The sequence below is a fragment of the Mustela nigripes genome, chromosome 4, assembly GCF_022355385.1.
Source record: "Mustela nigripes isolate SB6536 chromosome 4, MUSNIG.SB6536, whole genome shotgun sequence".
Taxonomy (NCBI): domain Eukaryota; kingdom Metazoa; phylum Chordata; class Mammalia; order Carnivora; family Mustelidae; genus Mustela; species Mustela nigripes.
The window spans coordinates 113,904,330-113,917,644 of NC_081560.1; the positions used below are offsets into that span (position 1 = coordinate 113,904,330).

A 13,315-nucleotide genomic window follows, 5' to 3' on the forward strand; every position below is an offset into this window, starting at 1 on the left:
TGCAGACTGACAGAACCTGACCCTATTCTGATTCAGCTGGTCTGGTTTTAATCCCCAAGGCTGCATTTTTAACAACCACCCCCGAGGATTCTGGTGCACTCGATCTCAGGCTTTACATGGCTTTAGACACATCACTACTTAAAAAAAATTTTTTTTCTCTACCAATCATCTTTTATTGGGTCTTAATTCCTTTTTTTTTTTTTTTTTTTTAAAGATCCTATTTATTTATTTGAGGGAAGGGGGGAGCACTGAGCTGTGTGACCTGGTGGGGGGAGGGGCTGGGGGACAAGCAGGTATTGGATCCCAGAACCCCAAGATTATGACCTGAACTGAAGGCAGATGCTCAACCAACTTAGCCACCCAGGTGTCCTGAAACATCACCATTTCTAAACCTTTCTGGCAGTTACAAGAATCCCTCAGGATGATCAACCAGTAATGACTACTTCAAAAGTATAATTAGTTGGTGAGAAGAGCTATATGTGGAGATTGTTACCTGATAGGACTGTGCCTCTTAAAATGTTAGGGTCACCAGTGTAACCATTATATCTACACAGACAACCCTCCAGGCAAGTGAAACTCTGAGCCTGACCTGGGATAATTATGTTCTGTAGGATACTCAACACGAACTGCTTTACTGTTTATTAATATAGAAAGCATTTTGTCATTTATCAAGATACACTGAAACCTGCCACACCTCGTATTTAATTTTCCTCTCCAAAAGGAGTAGTAAGAGAGAATTCACTCAACAACAAATACATAATGAAAGTCTATTATGTGCCAAGTCCTATTTTTGGCCCATGGGATCTATCAGTGAAAAAAAACAGAACATCAAACTCTCTGCCCATACAGGGGCAGATTTCATGAGCTTCTCATTCAGATTTTACACCATGATGTCCTAGGTCTAGAAAAATAAGTAATGGTGGCTCCTGATGAGACACTGAAAATCTAAAGGAAAAACCTGCTATTGACATAATTTGGTTCCAGCGCAAACAAGTCCAGCAAAATGTTAGAGCAGACATGGGAACAGTACAGTCGAGGGGTGTGAGGATTGAAAAGGTGAATTTTCTCTGGGAAGGTGGGCCCACAGCCCACTCACAGTCAGAGCAGGGCTGCCGCTCAGGAAGCATGGGCGTCTGGATGGACCCCTGGAGGCAGCCAGAGCCAGGCCCATGCAAGGACCCTCCAGCCGGCTGTCGGGGCCGCAGTGCCACAGCAGAGGGAGACAAGCAAGACGGAACTGAAATTTGGGTCGAGTGAAACTGGAAATGACTGTGACCTCCTTACAGAACAGGGAAAGGGAAAAGCAGACAATGCGGGAAGACAGGTTCAAGGCCACGGGGGACTGTGCGAGGGGGAGGCTGGAAACGCCTGCCTCAAGGAAGAGGCTGCGGCAAGAGGAGGGAAGGAATGAATGGGACAGCTCAGGAAAATCCATCAGGATGAAGAGACTGGGCCAGAACAGTGAGGGCATGGAGGAAATACAAATTCAGAAGGTTCGAACCTGAAATCCCAGGGTGGTTGTGATGCAATCAATTAATACAGGAAAACAGGAGGCATAGCATATTTTGAGGACAGGTGAAGGGTTTCAATGTCCAAACAGAACATTAGAGGGGCCCAGATGATATTCTCTGTGGAAATGTCCAACAGAGTGCCAGAAACAATGTTCCACACTCAAGGGAAGAGAATTGGGTCTGCCGTCACCAAAGCCCCAAGTACAGTTGAGATCTCCAGCTGGAGAAGGCAGACAGAGAGCAGGCAAGATGACTGCCTGGATGAACACAGAAACCCAGACGTGGAGTCCGAAGACCCAGGCTTACTAAGTTTGGGTGAATCACTTAATGTCCTGGGACCTCGGTTTCCTCAAATATAAGACATAAAATGTAGAAATGAATTTCATACAACTTCACTAACTCAGACCACAGCAGTCTCATTCATCTCCAAGAGTTGGCCACTTCTTGCCTGCCATGGGTCCTTCTGGGTTTTTCTTCACGAGACATAACCACCTTCATGGACAACTGGAGGCTCCCCCAACAGACTCCACCCTCCCACTACCTAGGCAAATGAGCTTCTGGAATTCTACCACAAAACTGATTTTTCAAAAATTGAGAAATATGGTAGCAGTGGCAAACAGTCATCTTTATTAAGAGTTGTCTATCCAGGGGTACCTTGATGGCTCAGTAGGTTAAACCTCTGCCTTTGGCTCAGGTCATGATCTCAAGGTCCTGGAATCAAACCTCGCATCAGACTCTCTGCTCAGTGGGGAGCCTGCTTCCCCCTCTCTCTCTGCCTGCATCTCTGCCTACTTGTGATCTCTGTCTGTCAAATAAATGAATAACATCTTTAAAAAAAAAGAGAGAGAGAGAGAGAGAGTTTTCTCTCCAAAATTCTGTTTCTAGACAAATTTTGATTTTGACTTCTACAGAATTTTCTTCTGAACAAATGCCTTTTAGTGTGCATTCATTTATTGACATTCTAAGCCATAGTACATATGACCTTTAGTTTTTCCTTGGTACTTCTCCCTAAGTTGCAGTTTTGTTAAATATACAAAATGATTTTGTTAGATCTTTGTTAAAGATTTTCTGGTTCTTTTTCCTCTAAGTTTAGATTCACTCATGAAACAAAAACTAATATATGTGTATATACATGTATGTTAGATAAATAAATATTGTCCACATTGAGAATTCAAAATGAATCATCCACTCTTTACAGATCTAAATTATGTGAAAGTTTAAATTTCAACACAAAATTCAGCTATGTGAAAGTACATGTCATCAAACATGATGACTGTAATCTAGCATCAAATACGAGTGACCAAAAAAAAAAAAAAAAATACGAGTGACCATTATATTTCCACCAGTCCACCAGCCAACATTAGCCTGAAGGCATGAGAGTAGTTTGTGCCTACTGGGGAGTATTATGCCTTACTCTTACAAATCCTAGGTGTCTAATCTTGGGGGCAGAGAAAGTGCTGAATAAAAACATGCTGATCAGAATCTCAAAGCAAATGTATTTCTATACTGCTGGGCCATCTGAAGTGGATTGATTTTTATGCAATGAAATCAGTAGACTTCATGGACTTTGCTGCAGATTTAAAAAAAATAATAAGGAGGTCGATTTACAGTTAAAGTTAGGTCACAAATCGATTATTATCTCAGTTTTGTATAAAGTGGATGTGAGGGTGTATATAGAAAAATATGAGAGGGCTGGTGTGCCTGGCCGGCTCAGTCAGGAGAGCTTGTGACTCTTGATCTCGGGGTCATGAGTGCAAGCCCCACATTGGGTGTACAGCTTACTTTAAAAGAGTATCAGAAATCATGCATCAAATTGTTAACTGTAGTTTTCTTATGGGGGCACTGGGTCCTGACACACTTTTACTTTCAACATCATATATATTGTAATGTTTGATTTTTAGTACAATCTCTATTTTGCCTTCATAATGAGAAAACAGCCAATATACTATATTTACATATTTTATATGTAATTGAGCAATCTGAGCATTTACAGGAAGACTCTATATAGGGTCCTTTAGGGCAAACAAGGACAAATGAGACATGGCATTTTCAAGGACTTTGCACTCCAGTGTTTGAAATAATTTACACACACAAATGAGTAAATGTGGCCAGTGATGAAACTGAAAATCCCATAAAGTACTAAAAGATGAATTCATAGTAAGAAATGTCAGTTCAAGAATTCCTTGACAAATTGCTAAAATCTGGGCCCATGAGGATGTGGAAGAAAGGGCATTCTATGCAGCATAAGAACACATGAAAGTCATGAAAATGGCAGAGCATATACAGAACAGCAAGTGCTAAGGGTAAAGTGAAAGGCGACCTTGAGACTTGGAACTGAATTTAAAATGTAAATCCAAGCTACAGAACAAGTCAAATGCCAGCCGAATGCGGATGTAATAGATTTAATTGTCATTCAGTAATAATAGAAGGGGATGTCAAAGAAGTTTTTTGAGGATAGGAGGGAAAAAATGATCAGATTCTGTATTCAATAACAGTGATCTGCAGCAAATGGATTAGTAGAAGAGGGCACAGTCAGTGAAATCATCTGGAAAGCTCAGAGACTGTGTGAGAAAGGTGTACAGAAGGCAGGACTCGGGTCAGCTTCTCCATCACCTGCGCTTGTTAGAGATGTAGATTCTCGGGATCCAGTCCAGACCTCCTGATTCAACGTCTGCCTTTTACCAAGATCTCTATGTGATCTGAATGCACACTAAAGCTGGAAAAGCAATAAATCAAGGTGCTGGTAATAGGAAAAGAAAAGAAGCCAAGAGGTTTGAGCTATTACTTGGTTGAATTATTACAATTTGGCATCTGCCTAAATGTGGGAGGCCATGGAAGAGAATAAATCAAGATTACTCAGAAATGTTGAGCTGTAGGATGGTCGGTCATGCTATTCATAGAAATAGGAAACCCCAGGAGAGCAGGATGAGGAAGAAACAGACGAAGGCTCTGTGGTCCAGCCAGCTCATAGAAATGCTCCCTCCAGGAGCCAAGCCAGGCCTGGAGATCATGAAATGAGTGTGATCCACAGGGAGGACTCTTGGAAGCCATAAAAATAAACACAGTGACAAAAGGAGGATGGGGTGAGAAAGGTGTGGGGGTCAACTGCAGAGAAATTCTTAGCCTTGAGCTGCTCAGGAGATGTGGTGGGGGGAAGCTGGGAGGAGGCAGAGGAGCCACGGGGAAGAGAGCCAGGAAGCATGCCGCTTTGAAAAAATAAAGGGAGGGGTAAGGTTAGAGACTAAAGGGGACACCTGAGGAAGGACCACTCGTTTTGTGACTCAGAGGTCACAGGTGACATGGCAGAATGGTTTTTGTGAACCTGGTGAGGATGAAAGCCAGAGATCCAATGGTTAGGGTCTAAGGGTAGTGAAACTGTGTGTGTGTGCATGTGCGTGTGCGTGAGCAGACATATGGAGGTGGTGGGGGAGGTTGGCGGTGGGGGCAGGGAGGGCGTGGGAGGGGTGGGTTGGATCTTAGGCACTGTGTGCAAATGAATACATTAAGAACAAAGGTGAAAATTTCAAAGGGGCATAAAAGACCAGGTTTCATTATCTTTAAGCTGTTGAACTTTAAGGATTTTCTTCTGGAAGAAAGATCAGAAGTATTTTCTTCATAATTCTCAGAATGATTAGGAGGGCAAACAAGCACAGTAGGAATTAGATTTTTGGCTCAAAATAAAGAGGATCTGCTCCTCACTGTTCTCTGAAAAGGGAATAGGCCGCCTTGTGAAGGTTAATTTCTCAAAGCCTCCAGACCACACGATGCTATAGGGGATCACAAAGTAGAATGTTGTTCATCAATGACATCTGCAGCTGGCTAACTGATGGCTTCTCAAACTACATGTCCATATCCTAATTCCCCAAACCGGTAAATATTACCTTATATGGTAAAAGATGTGATAGTTAAGGCTTTTGGAAGGAGGAGCTTATCATGGATTTTCTGGGTGGGTCCTAAAGACAATCACATGTATCCTTATAAGATGGGCACACAGAGAAAGAGACACACGGACAGAAAAAGAGGAGGCAATGTGACCACAGAGGCAGAGACTAGAGGCAGGCACAAGTGAAGGAATGTAGATAGCCATGGGAAGCTACAGGTGACAAGGAAGGATTTTCCCCAAGAGTCTTTGGAGGCATTGCGCACCTGCCCCCACCTTGATTTCAGACTTCTTATCTCCAGAATTATGAGAGAATATATTTCTTCTGTTTTAGGCCAGGGGACATCAAAACAGCTCTTGACATCACCTTCCAAGTCTTAGATTTCTGGAGCTGCTCTCAACTCAAGCAGATTGTAGGCTCCTGGTAGGCACATTCGTGGTTCACTCTCGTGTGAATCCAAAAAAGGATGTCCGTGGTGCCTGACACATTAAGAAACAGTGAACAACGTCGGGGAGAGTTATCACAGAAATGTACACTCACGTGTGTAAGTGAAAAGGAGAGATGGAAACACACAGAGAGTCAATAGATAAATAACTGTTAGGTCGACAGGTGGGCACATGGCCAGACAGACGTATTCTACTTAGGTAAGTACATTAAAATTTACTTATACTTTCATGAAGTTAATTTCATAAATGCTACCTGGGCTATCCTTTATTGTCACATTTACTCATAAAGATGGTACAACCAGAATTCGAAGGACACATGGCTTGTAGTAACTTAAATGTTCAATTTCTCACAAACGAATTAAAGGTTTTAAAATGATTTATCCCAAGAAAAGCGAAAGGATCGTTGTACTCAAGGGAAGTTGGAAAAGTTTGGCTGGGGATTTGGGGGTAAGGAAGGTAAGGAAGGAAGAAAGGAGGGCTCCCTATGAAGGACTATCGTGGCAATTCTAGTTTTCCCCCATGTCTCCCTTCCCACAAGGTGATGTACTTGGCATGTGTTATTACCACGTGAGGACTCACAGGCAAACAAGGCAGGAGAATCTCCTCATCCATTCTATAGATGAGAACTTCTTTTCAATGCAGGCAATTTGAGGGATCACCACATGAGAGAAATTGTGCTTTCAGACTATTCTGAAGTAAAAAAAAAAAAAAAAGAAGAAGAAGAAGAAAATCACCCAAAACTCGCTGTGTTCATTAACACCTCTCAATGAATAGACACAGATACTGATAGATAGCTATATAGACGCACAGAACCCAGTAATATTCGAAATTTGTGTGGGTTCTTGGAATCTGTCAACTACAACTGGCTAGTTGAAACTCCTAATGGTTGTGGGTAAGAAGTTGTTCTTAGTTGAGTAATAACTGCGTTTCTCTCCAGGCTGTGTCCCATGGGCAATTCCAGTGAGAAACCTCCTCCAAAGTGATAAGTTTAAAAAAAAAAATGGACAAAGGCTGTCAATGGATCCCTTCTCCTAAAGCTCACTGGCAGGATATTCTGGGAATCGAATTCTGGGGCCATAGCTACATGTCATAAATTAGAAGGCTTTAGCAGAAGAACACCTCACAACCATAAATGCATGTTCTGCAGTAGACATCAGGTAGCCCCATCCTCTCTGAAACAGGCTGGTAACATTTTACTTTGGCTTAATCTTACCTGAATTTTATCTGAACAGCAGTCGTTGGAGGATATCCTGCCTGACCCAGGATGTCTATACTAGCACTACTTCCTGCAGTAGAGGTGACTGAAGGTAGAATATGTCATGGCTCTGCTGGTGTGCCAGATTTCAAGGGAACACTGGGGACAGGAAATAAGCTAGGGCTAGGCTAGAACAAATGACCTAATGAAGAATTAATTCTGTAGTGGATAGTCAGCAACTCAAATTACAGTGGCCAGGAGGAGTGTGGAGAACTGAGATTTGATCCTGCCAACAATGACACACACAAGGAGATTTTATTTGTCAAGTGGAACTTGGCAGCACAGGTCTCCAGGCAAAAATTATACACTGTCAGGAGGGTGGCTATACCTTAGGCCTGGGGGGTTGTCCATTTTGGGGTTGCATCAGAGACTGAGAAGAGAAAGTATGCAGTCATGCTCCTGGAGAGAAGTTCTTGGTGAGGGTGAGGCTCACGGGCAAGGTCATTGCTAAAGTCCTTCCAGGCAAAACTTTAGTACTAAATATGCAAACATAAAAGAAGTCTAGCCTAGGAGATGGCAAATAGGACAAGAGTTAAGAGAAACTGAGGCCAACGGGGCATGGCAAACACTAGAGCTCACTAGGGTTAGGGCAGGTGCACCGACCTCACACTCCCTTCCATGGAGTTCACTGGTGGAAGACTCTGGAAGCCCAGCTTCCCGGTCTCTCGCAGCACAGGGCTGGGGCAGGCCAGAGTGCAAAGACCCCATGCATCTGCCTGCTACTGCTTGTCAAATTTTATTTTCCCACTTTTCCCCACCATTGTTTTTCCTCAAAGTGTTCATATTCTAGCTGGCTTCAGGACAAGCTCGTGCAGTCGGTGAGAAGAAGATGGCAGGAGCTCAAATTGGCTTGCCGTCACCACCAGTGGATCCCACGTTTGTGTCAACGTGGGGAGCTGCGACCTCGGCAGAGAAAAGTCTAAGAAGGGGCATGCCAGCCAGAGTACTTGGCCTTCAGGAATGGATGAGAAGGAAGTTTCAACAGGTGGGACAGCAGACCTGCCAGACTGCAAGGGAGAGCCTGCCAGAGGCTGGGGAGTCTACCAGCTGCCAAAACGCGTGGACAAAAAGGAACACAAGGCAGCCAACTACCGAGCCAGAGGGACACCTCCACTCTGGTTCTCTGTGCTCCACGTCAAATCATATTAAGGGTCTAAATCGTGCACCATATTTAATAGCGCTTTTGAGATAGTTCAAAAGTCACGTTCACATGCATCATGGCTTTGGACCCTCAAAAGCACTCTGCAATGTGCACAGGGAAGAAATGCTGGGGGAGGAAACATCACTTTCCTATAAGGCCCATTGTGAGTCAATATTTTCAAAAGTTTCATGGCAACAAAACTGTCTTTATTTCCTTGTTTGAAGGAAATGCTAGTGCAGATTTAGGCTGTCCAGGATATGCACTTTTTAGGGACTGGAGAAGTCTAAGGGAGCCCTCCGGATGCAAATGCGGGGTTACAATTGAATGGGGGTGCCTCTGGCTCCTGTACAGACTTTCTGTGGAGTGCTGATAGAGGGAGAAGGGCCAAGAGTACTGATTTAGGATTCATAGAGACTACTTTTGATCAATCTGAACAAGGACCACTTCCTTAATGGAAAAGATAAAGTCCATCAGACACGAGAAATTAACTTCCAACCTGACAGGCTTCATCTCTTGTCAAATTTATTAGATGATCTCTTCAGCTTTCTCCCCTAGAATCAAAACTTTCCACTGAGGCTGTAATTCTATCCCAAAGTTCTATTAAGACTGATACCTAGGGGGGCGCCTGGGTGGCTCAGTAGGTCAGGTCATGACCCCAGGGTCCTGGGATGGAGCCCAGCATCAGGATCTCTGCTCAGCAGGGAGCCTGCTTCCTCCCCTCCTCTCTCTACCTGCCTCTCTGCCTACTTGTGATCTCTATCTGTCAAAATAAAATCTTTTAAAAAAAAAAAAAAAGACTGATAACTAGGATAGGGATTCCACTGCACTAAATGAGGCGGATAGGTAAAAAGACCTATGGCATATTTCATGGCCATCACACTCATCACATTCCAGGATTAAGCATAAGGCACAATTTATTAGCCAGTTAACTTTTTAAAATAACCATGGTAGAGGCATTTGACTGATTTTTTTTTTTAATTGGAGTCATGTATGTCTTTTTAAAAGTCTCCTGCAAGAAAACCATATTTTAAATTCACAAATGTGTTGCATAAAATAAAACATTTCTGGTTACTCACTGAATACTTCAGAACCACAAGGTAAGGCTTATGCTATGGGTCACAATATATTATGACATAAAATTAAGTTCCACAAGTGAAGGACAGATGCAACTTTCTGCATGCCCATCAGAGGCTCCATGTTCACACGACTCACAATTCATTCATCTCATATCTGAAGTCCCACTACATCACAGCTGTTCTCAATATAAACTTCCCTTCATTGCAAAGAAGACCCAGTTTCCTAGTAGTTGCACTGATGATGCCCAGGCCATTAAGGAGTAGGCAAGTAATTCTTTCAATGTTAACTTTGCTAGGCAAGAACAGAATGTTGGCTCAGGAAGTAACGGAAGAAATCTTAGGTAAAAATATGAACAAAATTATTACTTTATAATTTGCAATTACACAAGGGAATTTTGCTTTTTGTTACTTCATTTAATTTTCTATTAAATTTACTGGTGTGGATTCGAGAAATGCCAATTTTGTGAATTTTATGTTTTTTTTTTTTCCAGGCTCATTTTCAACAGGTTGCCTGTAATTAAAAGCTAAAATGCTGTTAAAAGAAAGTTCATACTTGTACACACCATAGCTTAAACAACACATTTTCTTTCAGTGAGAAAGTAAATCATTTGTCTTTATAAGGAAAAGAAAATGCGTGCATCCTCAAGAACTCCAGTATTCCTAAGTCATCTTCAGAAATAACTAGTACTTTTGAAGTGATAGTTTCCCCAAAAAGAAAAATAATGTGCATTCTTATAATCCTCTAAAGTTTCCTAAAAAAAAAAAGTTTAAATGTAGGTTTAATGCAGAACTAATCTTACAACACTGTTTTTTTCTATATGTTGACCAATTCCACACACATTTTCCCTTTTCCCAAATTAAACTTCTGTCTTACAATAATTTTCCATGCAAAAGATATCCATTGTCAAAGACTTTTTCAAAACCTTTTAATCTCTTTTTCTTTTAAAAATACATCTATTTTAAAAAATATTTGCTGTGATTTAAATAAATGGCATTTTAATACGACTATTTTCATATTAAACTCAATCTTCTAGCACCTCCCCAGTTTATAAAAACAGTCTAAATCAGACCTGCAACGTAATTAACTTTAAGTTAGTCATTTAAGATAAAGTTATATTTCCATATGGAAACCCATTTTAAAATAACATGCTTTCTAACTCAACAATAGCTAATTATACATTAAGCTAATTAAGACAAACCATGTAAACAAAATCTCAAGATAGGCTATTCAGTGATAGGAGTGTATGATTGAAACCACAATTCTGTGTCATGTTGAATGCACATTGGAGAGGCAGGCATGTTCAATGTGTTCTTCGCAATACCAGCTTCCATAACAAGAGGGTGCAACCAACGCCATATCTATCCCACCACATTTGGAACAGAAAGACCTCAATTTTTTTAAATTAATACATGACTACTACAGTCTTGTCTATATGCACATATTTGTTCTAGGTTCAGCTCTCCCCTTTCTTAAGTATATATTCTTAGGCAGGGTCTCTTTCAAATAAATACAGGAGCATTGTTTTAAACACAGGAAATAGTGATGAATGTTTCATGCAATTTAATGATCTCACAATATGAAATTACTTGGGACTACATCATCAACAAATACACTTTAAAAAAAAAAAAAAAGATTATTTTTCACGTAGTAACCCGGAAAGACCTAAAATGGGGGATTAGGCTGTTCTGTTGTAACTCAGAGGTCAAGAGAGAAATGAAAGGTCTGTGCAAGGCATACAGTGACATAACCAGAGTCCTTAACAACATAAACGCTCGGATAAAATCCATTTACCTCCTAAGAAGAGCCATCCTTTTTACATCGCAACACAGCCAGAAGAAAGCATATCCTTACAGCCATCAGGCAGGTTCAAACAACACTTGCAGACCAACGAATGTTTGTATTAACATTCGTTGTAATCTGTCCATGCGGATGCAATTCCCAAACCCCTGCTTCCTCTACCACTTCCAACCTGCGTGCGAGGAGAGTAGCACACATGCACACCCAACAGGATCACAATTCCAACACGCACAGCGCGAAGAAGACAAGTGAATTTTGCTACTCAACTGCCCCCGCCCCTCACATCATTTAAAAACACGCAGAAATCAACCCAGCTGTCAGGAGTCTGTTCTGGAAGAGGGATCCAGAGAGGAGATCCGGTGCGGTCCAACGATCCCCGCTCCGCGAGTGTAGACTCTCTCCGGATCAGAGAAGATGCGCACCCAGGCTATCCACCTTGGCCCAGGTGTTACACTACGTGACAAATTTACCTCTTCGCCCCCTGAAACGCAATCCGAACAAGCCACCCCGTTTCGAGGTTGGCGGGTGCCGGCCTTTGCCTTCTTAAAAGCGGTAGGAAATCGTACGGGGTAGCCACACACGCACATCGCACACGCGCGCGCATACAAGCACACACCAAGCCGAGTAGTTCCTCTGGTCCGGACACTCCGTGCCTCAGGTCCGGCATTCCGGAGACAGAATCCAAGCTGAGGAGAGCCGGGTGGGGCGTCCCCGCTCTCTCCCGGCCCGGCCGCCGCTCCTGTTACTGCAGTCCTTTTCCCGACCCTTGCTGCGACCCCGCATTCCCCACCCTCGGTCCCAGGCTCCAAGTCTGCACACGATCGCGCTCTGCGTTCAAGTTCCCACCACCACCCCCCAAAATCGACAGACCAGCTCTCCCGACCCTCTCCAGTACCCTCTGTGCATTCCCCGAAGCAAAGACATTTCCTACCCCGGCCGAAAACTTTTTCCTCCCTTCGCAGCGCGATGAGGCAAGAAACCAGGTCAGCCGCCGCCACCACCCGCTTTGCCCAGCGCCCGGGTGGCAAGCGCCTTCTTTACCTGGCCGCTGCGCTCCAGGTGACTGTCCCACGGGCGGTCGCCCGCGCCTCCCCGACACGCGGGAGGCGCCCCGTCCGCTGTCCCTTAGTCGCCTGCTGCTCAGAGCTCACGGAGAGAGTGTCCTAGGACCACACGCCCATGCCCGGAGCCGCCCTTCGGTTCATCGCGCGTCTTTGCAGAAGCGAGGCTGCCGCCGGCGAACTCACAAGGAGCGTGGGGATCCGGATGGCACCGACTTGCCCCGCGGTGTGCGCTCCCGGGTCCGAGAGCGCTCCGCCCGCGGGCAGCTGCGGCCGCGTCACATGCCGCCTCCAGGCAGCGGCCCGGCACCTGCCCAAGCGGCAGCGCTCTTGGCTCGGCGCGGCCGCCCCCGCGCCTCAGGCTCCCTGCACGCACCGGCCTTCACTGTTCTCGTCTTTTTCCCCCCCGCCCCGTCTCTCTCCCTCCTCACTTTCTTCCCCCTTCTTCTCTCCTTCTCCTCCTTTATCCTGTATTCTCTTTTTTCCGAAAGCAGACACCAGGCGCTCCAAGTGGGAGGAGGGTCTTTCCCTCCTCACGAACTCTTCCTCTGCCTGGTGGTGGCGATCGTGGCTACCGCTCGCCGCTCCTCCTCTCCTTCCTCCCGCGCTCCTCCTCCTCCTCCCAGGACTGTGAGCACGGGTGTAATGCTCAAGCTGCCTGCTGGAGACCCAAACCTGCCCGGCTTCTGAGCATGCCCAGTTGCCTTGCTGGCGCCCTGCTCGGCTCCCGCGTGCGGGCTCGGCCGGAATTCTGCGCCTGGGGTGGGGGTGGGGGGAGTCGAAGGAACCTGGCTGCGGGAGAGCCCTGAGGCCTCCTGGATGCCTCGCTGAGGCCCCACTTGCCCCCAGCTTGCGTGGCCCTGGCACTTCAAGGACAGATTTCTGTTGGTCAGTTAGTTTTGCTGTCCAAACTGCTTTGCTTGTACTCCTTAGAAGGATTGAAAGAAAGTGGATTCTTGGACACAACTTAAGGCTGCAAGAACTCCGGCTCAGTTACAATAAATGACACTGTTGAGAACCTTTCCTTAGTGAGCAGCCTGATGCCTTTTTTTTTTCTCCTTTTCTTAATTTCTTTCTTTCTTTTTTTTTTTTTCTTGAGAGTCTCTTCATGAAGAACAATGTTAATAGAGAGAAGACGACCTGGTT

At 44.5% G+C, this 13,315-nt stretch overlaps 1 protein-coding gene across 1 annotated transcript in view; it reads right to left on the reverse strand.

Moving 5' to 3' along the window:
- Positions 1 to 12,541, reverse strand: part of CHRM3 (cholinergic receptor muscarinic 3) — a 500,011-nt gene extending 487,470 nt beyond the window's left edge. The window contains exon 1 of the mRNA XM_059395799.1: positions 12,150 to 12,541. The gene's annotated coding sequence lies outside the window, so the exon portion shown is untranslated. The remainder of the gene's footprint in view (positions 1 to 12,149) is intronic.
- Between the last annotated feature and the right edge of the window lie 774 nt (positions 12,542 to 13,315).